This window comes from Anomaloglossus baeobatrachus, chromosome 6, assembly GCF_048569485.1.
Source record: "Anomaloglossus baeobatrachus isolate aAnoBae1 chromosome 6, aAnoBae1.hap1, whole genome shotgun sequence".
Lineage (NCBI taxonomy): Eukaryota > Metazoa > Chordata > Amphibia > Anura > Aromobatidae > Anomaloglossus > Anomaloglossus baeobatrachus.
Window position 1 is genome coordinate 113,333,689 of NC_134358.1, and position 13,505 is coordinate 113,347,193.

Sequence of the window (13,505 nt, forward strand, 5' to 3'; positions counted from 1 at the left end):
AAGACACCTTCTTCTTGCAGTGGTAGAGAAAAAAAGTCTGCGTCTTTCAAGAAAACCATGATTTTTATGCAGAACAATTCTCCATCAGAAGCATTGAAGTCTCCACTACTTGGCAACAAGTAAATTCTTTAAAAATTAAAAAATAATGACCCAGTTCCTTTCTCACCTGAACTAAATCCTATTGAGAACTTGAGGGTCCTTCTTAAAAGGAACCAACCAGCAGGATTTTCATATATAAAGTAAAGCCAGTGCTATACTTTCACTAGGATGCTGGATATAAGCATAGCTTTTGTTCTGAGATGGGATAGATACTTCAGAAATATATGCAAGTAAAGTACCAGCAATGTACTACTATTTGATTGACAGGTGCAACAGGGGAGGAAATATTTTGGTCCAGTCTGGCTAGCTATTCCCCCCCTGTGTGCCTGCCTGGCCTTCCTCTCCCTTTCACTATCATAGATGATAATTCCAGTGCAGGCAGACAGACAGGGGCGGTTATCAATAGCAAGACCTGACCAAAATATTCCCTCCCGTGTTGCACCAGTCAAGCACTTAGCAGTGCATTGCTGGAACTTTACTTGCACATATTTCTGAAATAAAACATTCAATCTCAGAACAAAAGATACGATTACATTCAGCGTCCTAGCACCAGTATAGCCCAGGCTCTACTTTATGTATGAAAATCTTGCTGGTTGTTCTCTTTAAAGGGAACCAAACCAACAAGTTTTTTGCAATATCAACTAAAGGCAGTGCCATAATGGCGATAGGATTCTGATTAAAATGATACCTAATGATAGTTGAGAAATAAGAGGCTTGATTTTGGAATAATCGCACACGACATCTGTTTAAGGCAGATCTACTCTGTAAAACACTTTCAAAAGTATCAATGAGAAACAAAGGGCACTAACCCCCCCAATGGGGATCACCACAGGCACATCAAAACATAGCATGAGTATAAAATATTCCCACCACACCATCCCCACTTATATACTGTGACTGTGACACTTCCCCTAATAAACTAAAATACCACACTGCCCTCACTTATAACCCACTGTATACCCACGACACCTTCCTCGATTATGAAATATGATCTGTACATTGTGAGGAGGGAGCAGCATGATGTGAGGACAGTGTCCCATGCATACTACCCCCTCCTCACAATGTCCCATGCATGCTGCCCCCTCCTCACAATGTCCCATGCATGCTGCCCCCTCCTCACAGTGTCCCATGCATGCTGCCCCCTCCTCACAATGTCCCATGCATTCTGCCCCCTCCTCACAGTGCCCATGCATGCTGCCCCTCCTCACAGTGCCCATGCATGCTGTCCCCTCCTCACAGTGCCCATGCATGCTGCCCCCTCCTCACAGTGTCCCATGCATGCTGCCCCCTCCTCACAGTGTCCCATGCATGCTGCCCCCTCCTCACAGTGTCCCATGCATGCTGCCCCCTCCTCACAATGTCCCATGCATGCTGCCCCCTCCTCACAATGTCCCATGCATGCTTCCCCCTCCTCACAATGCCCCATGCATGCTGCCCCCTCCTCACAATGTCCTCTGCATGCTTCCCCCTCCTCACAGTGTCCATGCATGCTGCCCCTCCTCACAGTGCCCATGCATGCTGCCCCCTCCTCACAGTGCCCATGCATGCTGCCCCCTCCTCACAGTGTCCCATGCATGCTGCCCCCTCCTCACAGTGTCCCATGCATGCTGCTCCCTCCTCACAGAGTCCCATGCATGCTGCCCCCTCCTCACAGTGCCCCATGCATTCTGCCCCCTCCTCACAATGTCCCATGCATGCTGCCCCTCTCCATGAGCTCCTAATGCTGCCTTCCTCTTTTCCATAATGACACCTCCATTTTGCCCCACTCATACTAAGACCAGCACACTCACGCTTATCCTGAGACACCCCCACACACACACACACTACCCCACTCTTGATATTGACTCCCCTACATTGCTCCACTTCATACTGATCCCACACATGCTGCCCATTCTCCATAATGAGCTCCCAATGCTGCCCCCTCTCATTCTGAGTCCTTACACTCCCCCCCACCAATCGATTTTGTTATTGCACTATCCCTCAACCCTTGTCCTCTGTCTCTAGCATTAGCCCCTCTCTCCCCCAGCATCAGCCTCTCTCCCCCAGCATCAGCCTCTATCTTCCCTCAGCATCAGCTTCTATCTTCCATCAGCATCAGCCTCTATCTTCCCTCAGCATCAGCCTCTGCCTCCCCCCAGCCTCAGCCTGCCCCAGTCTCCGCCTCAGCCTCCCTCCAGCCTCCCCCCCAGTCTCAGCCTCCCACCAGTCTCAGCCTCTGCCTCCCCCCAGTCTCAGCCTCTGCCTCCCTCCAGCCTCCCCCTAGTCTCAGCCTCTGCCTCCCTCCAGCCTCCCCCCAGTCTCACCCTCTGCCTCCCTCCAGCCTCCCCCCAGTCTCAGACTCTGTCTCCCTCCAGCCTCCCCCTCCCTCCAGCCTCCCCCCAGTCTCAGCCTCTGCCTCCCTCCAGCCTCCCCCTCCCCCCAGTCTCAGCCTCAGCCTCCCTCCAGCCTCCCTCCAGTCTCAGCCTCTACCTCCCTACAGCCTCCCAACAGTCTCAGCTTCTGCCTCCCTCCAGTCTCAGCCTCTGCCTCCCTCCAGCCTCCCCCCAGTCTCATCCTCTGCCTCCCCCCAGTCTCAGCCTCTGCCTCCCCCCAGTCTCAGCCTCCCCCCAGCCTCCCCCACTCTCTCCCCCCAGCCTCCGCTTCTCTCTCCCCCCAACCTCCTCCTCTCTCTCCCACCAGCCTCTCTCTTCCCCCATCCTCAACCTCTCTCTCCCCCAGCCTCTCTCTCCTCCCAGCCTCTCTCTCCCCCAGCCTCTCTCTCTTCCCCAGCCTCTCTCTCCCCCCAGCCTCTCTGTCCCCCCAGCCTCTCTCTTTCCCCCCAGCCTCCCCCTCTCTCCCCCCAGCCTCCCCCTACCCCCAGCCTCCCCCTCCCCCCCAGCTTCCCCCTCCCCCCAGCCTCAGCATCTCTCCCGCCAGCCTCAGCCTCTCCCCCCCTCAGCCTCTCTCTCCCCCCAGCCTCCGTCTCTCTCTCCCCCCAGCCTCCACCTCTCTCTCCCCCCAGTCTCAGCCTCTCTCTCCCCCCAGCCTCAGCCTCTCTCTCTCCCCCCAGCCTCAGCCCCTCTCTCCCAACAACCTCCGCCTCTCTCTCCCCCCAGCCTCAGCCTCTCTCTTCCCCCAGCCTCAGCCTGTCTCTCTTCCCCCAGCCTCCGCCTCTCTCCCCCCAGCCTCCCCCTCTCTCTCCCCCCAGCCTCCGTCTCTCTCTCCCCCCAGCCTCCGTCTCTCTCTCCCCCCAGACTCAGCCTCTCTCACCCCCAGCCTCATCCTCTCTCTTCCCCCAGCCTCCGCCTCTCTCTCCCCCCAGCCTCCGCCTCTTTCTCTCCCCCCAGCCTCCGCCTCTTTCTCTCCCCCCAGCCTCCGCCTCTCTCTCTCCCCCCAGCCTCTGCCTCTTTCTCCCCCCAGCCTCCCCCTCTCTCTCCCCCAGCCTCAGCCTCTCTCTCCCCAGCCTCTCTCTCCCCCAGCCTCTCTCTCTCCCCCAGCCTCTCTCTCCTCCCAGCCTCCCCCTCTCTCCCCCCAGCCTCTCCCTCTCCCCAGCCTTCCCCTCCCCCCAGCCTCAGCCTCTCTCCCGCCAGCCTCCGCCTCTCTCTCCCCCCAGCCTCCGCCTCTCTCTCCCCCCAGCCTCATCCTCCCTCCCCCCCTCCAGCCTTAGCCTCTCTCTCTCCCCCCAGCCTCAGCCTCTCTCTCCCCCCAGCCTCCGCCTCTCTCTCCCCCCAGCCTCAGCCTCTCTCTCCCCCCAGCCTCAGCCTCTCTCTCCCCCCAGCCTCCGCCTCTCTCTCCCCCCAGCGTCCGCCTCTCTCTCCCCCCAGCCTCAGCCTCTCTCTCCCCACAGCCTCAGCCTCTCTCTCTCCCCCCAGCCTCAGTCTCTCTCTCCCCCCAGCCTCAGCCTCTCTCTCTCTCTCCCCCCAGCCTCCGCCTCTCTCTCTCCCCCCAGCCTCTGCCTCTTTCTGCCCCCAGCCGCCCCTCTCTCTCCCCCCAGCCTCCCCCTGTCTCTCCCCCCAGCCTCAGCCTCTCTCTCTTCCCAGCCTCAGCCTCTCTCTCTTCCCAGCCTCCCCCAGCCTCAGCCTCTCTCTCTTCCCAGCCTCCCCTCAGCCTCCGCCTCTTTCTCCCCCCAGCCTCCCCCTCTCTCTCCCCCAACCTCAGCCTCTCTTTCCCCCCAGCCTCTCTCTCCCCCCAGTCTCTCTCTCTCCCCAGCCTCTCTCTCCCCCCAGCCTCTCTCTTCTCCCAGCCTCTCTCTCTCCCCCAGCCTCTCTCTCCCCCCCCAGTTTCCCTCTCTCTCCTCCCGCCTCCCCCTCCCCCAAGCCTCAGCCTCTCTCCCGCCAGCCTCAGCCTCTCTCCTCCGAGCCTCAGCCTCTCTCTCCCCCCAGCCTCAGCCTCTTTTTCCCCCAGCCTCCGCCTCTCTCTCCCCCCAGCCTCCGCCTCTCTCTCCCCCCAGCCTCAGCCTCTCTCTCCCCCCAGCCTCCCCCTCTCTCTTCCCCCAGCCTCAGCCTCTCTCTCCCCCCAGCCTCATCCTCTCTCTTCCCAGCCTCAGCCTCTCTCTCTTCCCAGCCTCCCCCCAGCCTCAACCTGTCTCTCTTCCCAGCCTCCCCCCAGCTTCAGCCTCTCTCTTTTCCCAGCCTCCCCCCAGCCTCAGCCTCTCTCTCTTCCCAGCCTCCCCCCAGCCTCAGCCTCTCTCTTCCCAGCCTCCCCCCAGCCTTAGCCTCTCTCTCTTCCCAGCCTCCCCCCAGCCTCAGCCTCTCTCTCTTCCCAGGCTCCCCCAGCCTCAGCCTCTCTCTTCCCAGCCTCCCCCCAGCCTCAGCCTCTCTCTCTTCCCAGCCTCCCCCAGCCTCAGCCTCTCTCGTCCCAGCCTCCCCCCAGCCTCCCTCTCTTCCCAGCCTCCCCCCAGCCTCTCTCTCTTCCCAGCCTCTCCCCAGCCTCTCTCTCTTCCCAGCCTCTCTCTTTTCCCAGCCTCCCCCCAGCCTCAGCCTCTCTCCCCCAGCCTCCCCTTGCATGATTATAGTGGACAAAAAGAGGCATCACAACGATCACCAACTAACCTGTAAGGTGCCCATACATTCTAGGCTCTGCCTTAGTGCATACCTGCTCCGGTGCCCACTGCACTGCTCTGGTGATTATCCTCTTCTGGCTGGCTCCAGCTTCAGTTGCGTCCTCCTCCGCGGCATGTGTCGTCTGCAGCATTGGACGCTGCAGCACGGGGCAGTAAGCTGATTGGCGCGCCCGCGCGCCTCTGACCCCGGAAGTGCAGGTGCTGGAACTTCCGGGGTCAATCAGGTCACTGTGCCTGGCGCCCGCCGTGTATTTTGTATTTAAATAGACAGAAGTGCGCCTCTCCTCCCTCTCAACCCCCCCCAACTGTGTAACGGAGGGAGGGGTGGGGGGCGAGGATGTAAAAAAAATATATATGTATTTTTTTTTTGCTGCCAGAAAGTGCCGCCCCCCGCAACGTGCTGCCCCAGGCACGGGACCACGGGTGCCTAGTGGCAAATACGGCCCTGATCCTTATTCAAACCTTCAGAAATTACATCATTTCTGCCATAGCTTGCGGGTCTTTATGAGTCCTCTATAATGATTCCTCCTCCTGTCTTGCCTCCTTTTCTTCATTTAAATTTTGTGCCGCTGCTGCCATTATTGCTGTTGATGGCATGTGTACATTACTATTGTGACATCTTCAATAAAATGGCGCCAATATGAGCACCTGCATACAGAGTTCTCTGGTGCCATTTTACTGGTCACACTGTATAGATGACTATGAGTGTTGGCGCTTGAGTTGATGAAAAGAAAATACATTTACGCCCATACCCCGCCGCCACTCAAATCATCTTCACAGGTTTCGCAATAAAATAGCACCAGAGATCGAGGCAGGAGGAGGAATCATTATAGAGGACTCAACCCACATAGTCCCGCCCCAATGGTCAAGGCACAGCACAAATTACGTCATTTCTGAAGGTTTCAAGAAGGATTATTCTGCAATCAAACCTCAAATTTCTCAACTATAGGTATCATTTTAATCAGCATACAAGTGCCATTATGGCCATTATGGCGCTGGCTTTAGATTATAGGGCAAAAACCTGGTGGTTGGTTCCAAGCCACCTCTCTGAACAGTGTCTGGAAGGCTGTGATGGGTGTTGCCCAAAAATTCGATCGTGAACAGACTAAATTTTTCATGGATTGAAGTCTTAAGGCCCCTTTACACTCTGCGATATCGGTACCGATATCGCTAGCGTGGGTACCCGCCCCCATCGGTTGTGCGACAATCACTGCCCGTGGCACATCGCTCAGACCCGTCACACTACTTGCCTGCCTAGCGACGTCGCTGTGACCGGCGATCCGCCTCTTTCTAAGGGGGCGGTCCGTGCGGCGTCACAGAGACATCACTAAGCGGCCGCTCAATAGAAGCGGAGGGGCGGAGATGAGCGGGACGTAACATCCCGCCCACCTCCTTCCTTCCTCATTGCGGGCGGGACGCAGGTAAGGTGAGGTTCCTCGTTCCTGCGGTGTCACACGGAGCGATGTGTGGTGCTGCAGGAATGACGAACTACATCATTACTCAAGCAGCAACGATATTCGAGAATGGACCCCCATGTCACGATGAGAGATTTTGACCGTTTTTGCGATGATTCAAAATCGCTCATAGGTGTCACACGCAACGACATCGCTAAAGCGGCTGGATGTGCGTCACAAAATCTGTGACCCCAACGAGATCTTTTTAGCGATGTCGTAGCGTGTAAAGCGGCCTTTACGGTTGTTATTGAAAGGTAGGGTGGTCACTAAGTTGTTTTTTGAGTGTGAGAAATGTATTTTTGTAGATTTTGATTTGTTTGGTTATTATTCTCACTTTAATAGACTAAAATAAACAATTGAGAAGGGAAAAAATATCTTTTTCATTCAGTTGCATAAAAATTCTGCACACTAATAGTTGCCCAATAATTTTGCTCACATAGATATTCTTCTAAGGCCCGTTTCACACGTCAGTGAAAACCACTGACGTTTTTCACTGGCGTGTAAAACACGCACATGTCCCTCCGTGTGCCGTGAATCACGGCACACGTGGGTTGTCTAAGTGCAATCCGGGCTCCGTTCTCCGTGGCCTGTGATTGCACTTAGAGATTAACTCACCTATGCGTGCCCGCTCTCCATGGTGCTGAACGCTTCCACGGTGCAGCATCCGGCCGGCGATGACCTCCGCAGCAGCTGCTTCCGGGTGGGCTGTGTCGTGCATCATGAATATGCACGACAGTAATGAGCCGGCTCAGAAGCAGCAGGGAGAACAGGCTGTAGAGGACATCGCTGGAACCGGGTGAGTTAAAATGCTTTTTATTTTAGATGCACGTTTTTTTCTGGCACGTGTTTCACGGACCACACCACTGCATGGTCCGTGGGACATCAGTGATGCCAGAAAAAAATGGACATGTCTCCGTGCGGCAATCACGGACACGCGGGTACGCAGCACGGAGACACGTGCAGTGAAAAATCACTGACGTGTGAGCAGACCCATTCATTATAATGGGTCTGCGTATGTCAGTGATTCTGGTACGTTTAAAAAAAAGCACAAACGTACCAGAATCACTGACGTGTGAAAGAGGCCTAAGAAGAAAAAAGGGCACTTTTACTTTCCTGTAAATTAAGGCGTCAGGTTTATCAACCTTTTGGATTGACCGACAGCGCTATAGATGTATGATAATAAAATTATAACTGAGCTGTGATAACAAACACAATCTCTTAACAAGAGTGGCTCTGTTTCTGGAAAAATAATATCAAACAAGGGAAATATCATCTTCAGAAATGTTTAATAGCATTGGGCATGATTTTTATAACTCTCTCACAAACGTTCACACTTACATATATACATACACATCCATACAGTACAGACCAAAAGTTTGGACACACCTTCTTATTCAAAGAGTTTGCTTTATTTTCATTACTCTAAAAATTGTAGATTCACATTGAAGGCATCAAAACTATGAATGAAAACATGTGGAATGAAATACTTAAAAAAGTGTGAAACAACTGAAAATATGTCTTATATTCTAGGTTCTTCAAAGTAGCCACCTTTTAGTTTGATTACTGCTTTGCACACTCTTGGCATTCTCTTGATGAGCTTCAAGAGGTAGTCACCGGAAATGGTTTTCCAACAGTCTTGAAGGAGTTACCAGAGATGCTTAGCACTTGTTGGCCCATTTGCCTTCACTCTGCGGTCCAGCTCACCACAAACCATCTCAATTGGGTTCAGGTATGGTGACTTTGGAGGCCAGGTCATCTGGCGTAGCACCCCATCACTCTCCTTCTTAGTCAAATAGCCCCTACACAGCCTGGAGGTGTGTTTGGGGTCATTGTCCTGTTGAAAAATAAATGATGGTCCAACTAAACGCAAACCGGATGGAATAGCATGCCGCTGCAAGATGCTGTGGTAGCCATGCTGGTTCTGTATGCCTTCAGTTTTGAATAAATCCCCAACAGTGTCACCAGCAAAGCCCCCCCACACCATCACACCTCCTCCTCCATGCTTCACGGTGGGAACGAGGCATGTAAAGTCCATCCGTTCACCTTTTCTACAAAGACACGGTGGTTGGATCCAAAGATCTCAAATTTGGACTCATCAGACCAAAGCACAGATTTCCACTGGTCTAATGTCCATTCCTTGTTTTCTTTAGCCCAAACAAGTCTCTTCTGCTTGATGCCTGTCCTTAGCAGTGGTTTCCCAGTAGCTATTTTACCATGAAGGCCTGCTGCACAAAGTCTCCTCTTAACAGTTGTTCTAGAGATGAGAAGGTGTGTCCAAACTTTTGGTCTGTACTGTATATATACATATATATATATATATATATATATATATATATATATATATATATATATATACATATATATATATACACACACTGCTCAAGAAAATAGGGAGAGCACCAAACTACAGAATCCTTGTTTGTGTTCCCTATATATATATATATATATATATATATATAAAAAATCATATCTGTTCATAAAATATTTATGGCTTGTGATGGGAAAAAAAACTCATTATTTCTTTATTATGAATGTAATGGTAGAACTTTATGTGATGGACATAGCACACACTTACATAATTATGAAATATACAGTATAAGCATTTTTTTTAGTAATTCCTCAAGGAATATAAATAACAGCGCTATTATCACACATACTTCCTATGTTTACGCTGATTTGTGAAGCAAATGTCAAGCACTTTAGCTGGTAAGCCACAGGTTTATATGAGCCATAAAAAAGAATCCCACAAATATACCTAACAGTAACTTTACAGACAATTATCTCACTTAAAATAAATATAATTAATAAAATATTTCTTGTAAGAGACTCGGCAACAAATAGTCTGCACATTATCTCATTACAGGACCTCGCACATGGTCTTGTCCTTAAAATAAGGATGTCTAAAAGTCCTAATGGAGATGGATTTTCTTTTTCCTTTTAGAGGTTTCGCCAGCCTCCCTTTTTATACACTTCCTCCTCCCATCTTGTTTGTAAAACAGGCACAAGAGAAGAAATATTGACACAAATGAATCACAACGTGACACGACCAATGACTCTGCTTGACCATAGGCGTAGACCTATAAAGGAGGAAGATCTGTGTGGATCCAGGCATTTATTCCTGGGAATCTCGCAGGACATCAGGAAAACGCAACCTTATCGGGATACAGCTGTACACAGTAAGTTTGGTTTTGATTCCTAACACTTACATAGTAATACTGGTTAATGCCCCAAATATAATCTTCAATTAAGATGCAACTGTACATTAATTACTGGTACATTCCCATGTGATGTATCTGAAGAATGAAGTGGATACAATGTATATAAATTAGACCTTTGTTTTGCTAAGGAAGACACAATGCTTGGATACTTAAGAACAGTAACCATCAAAACAATAATCAGACAGTTAATTATAGAGGAGCTCTTAGGCAAAGTAAGAATCATAAATTACCATACACACATTTGTGTGTGTGCGTATATATATATATATATGAGGAAAAAAAGGAACAGTCGCACAATGCATAACCACAATAAAATCTACCTAATAAAAATTATTTGGAGGTATTTAGAATATTAAAATGGCCATTGTAATACTAGCCCAGCACCCCTTCACGGCACAATAATGGCCATTTTAATATTCAAAATACCTCAAAAAAAATGTATTAAGTAGAATTTATTGTGGTTTTGCAGTGTGCGACTGTTCCTTTTTTTCTCATATATTTCACATCACGTACAGATACGCACTTGTTCACATTTGTAAAGGTGCTACCAGTCCAGTTTGAAGACAGGTTAGTACCAGCATGGGAAAATGGCAAGGGAACCCCTATTTTCATTTTATATATATATATATATATATATATATATATATATATATATATATATATATATACATATATATATATATACATATATATATATATATATATATATATATATATATATATATATATATATATATATATATTAACACTCAAGTAAAGATATAGACAGTTTACTGTTGAAAATATTTTCTCTAAAAATTCATTTTTTTTCTACTTAGTATTTGTAATGGATATTTTGATCATATTTAATTAATTATTTATAATTATGCATTAAAAAGTGATACATTTCCTATATGATTAATGCATCAAATAGATACAAGCAGCATCTTGATACTTGATACTCCAGCTGTGAATGCTAGGAAGTCTTGGGTTTTAAACTTTCATGAAGTATATATAAGATTTATGTAATATTAAAAAGATTTACTGATTGTTGTGACCTATTTTTAGGATAGATAATCAATATCAGATTCTAAGTGAATGAGAGGGATCTGCCATATCATTCAGGATCAGAACCCAGTGTGCACAGCTGTTCCAGAGTGGGATTTTTTTGGAAGTTACCATATAAATAGTAAAATTGTGTCTGCCTATAGCCACCACTAGGGGGAGCATACCATTTATGTTTTGAGCACAATAATAAGCAGTGGGCAGTATGCATCTAACTTTAGTGGCAGCTGCAGACAGGCAGAGTTTCAAATTTGAACCCTTGAAAATGTAAACTAACATTGAAAAAATAATATTGAAAATATTTATTAATTTAGTTTCTACATATAGAAAATCTTGGTTTTATAGAAGGTATTTATTTGGTTTGGATTTGTGGGTCATACTACAAGGGAAAAGTAACTACTTGCAAACAACATATGAGAATTCAGGAACAGGATTTTTAACACCACAGTAAAGATACTGTATAAATATTAAAGCAAATCTGTCCTTTCACACAAAACCTGTAGAAAAGCATGAAGTTTCTACCCTCATCCCCCTTCTTCCAACCAAATTAACGCCTTGTGCGTACGCTGCGGTTTTTTGCTGCGGATTTGCTGCGGTTTTGCTGCAGAAAATGTTCATAACCTTGCTGCAGTCCTTCCCCAGCAAAACCTATGGCAAAAAAAAATGCTGTGCGCACACTGCGTTTTTTTCCTCTACAGGTTTTGCAGAATTTCTGCAGCAAAAAGAAGTAGCACGTCACTTTTTTCTGCAGGTACCTGCAGATTTTGCCATAGATAATGGTAGAAAACCACAGGGACCAACACGTGGAAAAACCACGGCAATAACGTGGCAAAACACGGCAAAACCGCGGGTGCGATTTTACCTCGGTTTTTGTCGCAGGTGCAGTATTCTGCCAGAGGGTGCAGATTTGTCTTAAGAAAAGTCAATTTTCTAGTGCGCACAGGGCCTAAATCTGATTTTGATGCATGCACTAGATTATGGCTATACTTTGTCAAGACTGGGAGTAAGATTTGTGGCATAAGGGATGTCAAAACTTGTCATGACTTAGATGAGTGGGCATCACTATGCCCTTTCTCTTCCCCAGCGCTGTCCAAATGCCAGAACTTTTCAAAGTGTTTTTTTTTATGGCAGAATTGTGGTGTAAACACTTACATGGATTGGGACCTACATGTCCAGGAACTGCACTCAATCTTATGCTCTGCAGCATACCATCTATTCTGAGTTGGCCATTCCCCTTTATCACCATTTTACCAGCACTATATGAGCTGGAACAACCTTCCTCCCACTTGTCAGTATGCACTGATCCTGTCTTTGTCCATAACTTGCCTTCCTGGAACTATAAGCCCTTCTGTTATGGAGTTTGACAGACAGACCAGCAGTAGCAGACAGACAAAACGCTTCTAATTATTGGCCTCAACTTCTCTATTGTTAGAGATTTAATACATTTTACAATAGGCAGTGGACAGTAAGTTTATAGAGAGACCCAGGGACCAGCTCTTTTTTCTTGGATGTGTTTTAATAAACTGATATGCGGATTGCCTCTTTATAACATTATTAAATTAGATCATTTGTGTAAAAGTACAAGTAGCATCCAAGGTTTATAAAAGTAATTATTTAGATTTGGGTCTCAGGGGAAAACTATTTTCCTTGCGGAGACTGACAAACCAATCTGGCTGTCAGTGGTGAGGAGACTTATAGCTGCAATGCTCCTCTGGGATATACTCAAATTGTCTCTTCAGGGAGGAAGGAGACGAACTCTAGTGCCATCTATTGGAAGTAGCAATCCTAGAGTTTGTCTCCTTCCTCCCTGAAGAGACAATTTGAATATTTAGATTTGGTAACAGTGAAATCACACAACAGTACAATTACATATGTAATTCAGTCAAACTAATGATTATATGAGTTAGTATTTTATGAGATAAAATTATTTTATGCATAATAAAAATTAAGTTGACAATTATTACAAAAGGATGCACTGGATTGCATTAATTCATCTATGATATAACCAGTCAGATAACGCCTATTAAAGAACCCTAAGCAAAGAAATTGGTGGCAGTTCCCATAACATTTCTATGACCTGGACCAAACCTGACTGACTATAGCCCCATAAAGAAAAGGTGGCTAACCATGCACATTGATCTCTGCCCTAAAGTCTATGGGAATTATTCATATAGCTGAGGGAGCAGCTATCTTAGGCTGGAAAAGAGGGCATCACTCTCATGTCTAGAGATAACCAAACCTTTAGTTTTGAGGCTCGGAGTTCGGGCTTGGAAAATGATTTGTAAATCCACGTGGTGAGTATCATGCTGTGCTGGTGTCTGAGTGATGCGCAGCTTTGTGCGCGCAGTGGGAAATGTGTGATCGGCTCAAATTTGACTTACATTCTGCGTTCTAAAATGTTTTGTTCACAGTGAAATGTGAAAAAAAAAGCACCGACCACCCACCTCTGGAAATGTTTTACTTTTAGCCCACAGCAAAACACTGGGTGGGTGGTGGGGGTTTTTTTCATTTTTTTTCCATGAACAAAATATCTTAGAACGCAGAGCGTAAGTCAAATTTGAGCTGATCACACATTTCCCGCAGTGTGCACAATGATGCGCATCACTCAGACATGAGCACAGCGTGATACTCACCAGGGTGATTTTTACG

The 13,505-nt window shown here is 47.8% G+C and overlaps 1 protein-coding gene across 3 annotated transcripts in view; it reads left to right on the forward strand.

The window, feature by feature from the left end:
* The first annotated feature begins 9,596 nt into the window (after nucleotides 1-9,596).
* The window catches only part of TRPA1 (transient receptor potential cation channel subfamily A member 1), a 291,437-nt gene continuing 287,528 nt past the window's right edge, over nucleotides 9,597-13,505 (forward strand). For all 3 annotated transcript variants that reach the window (XM_075353178.1, XM_075353180.1, XM_075353179.1), the window contains exon 1: nucleotides 9,597-9,770. The gene's annotated coding sequence lies outside the window, so the exon portion shown is untranslated. The remainder of the gene's footprint in view (nucleotides 9,771-13,505) is intronic.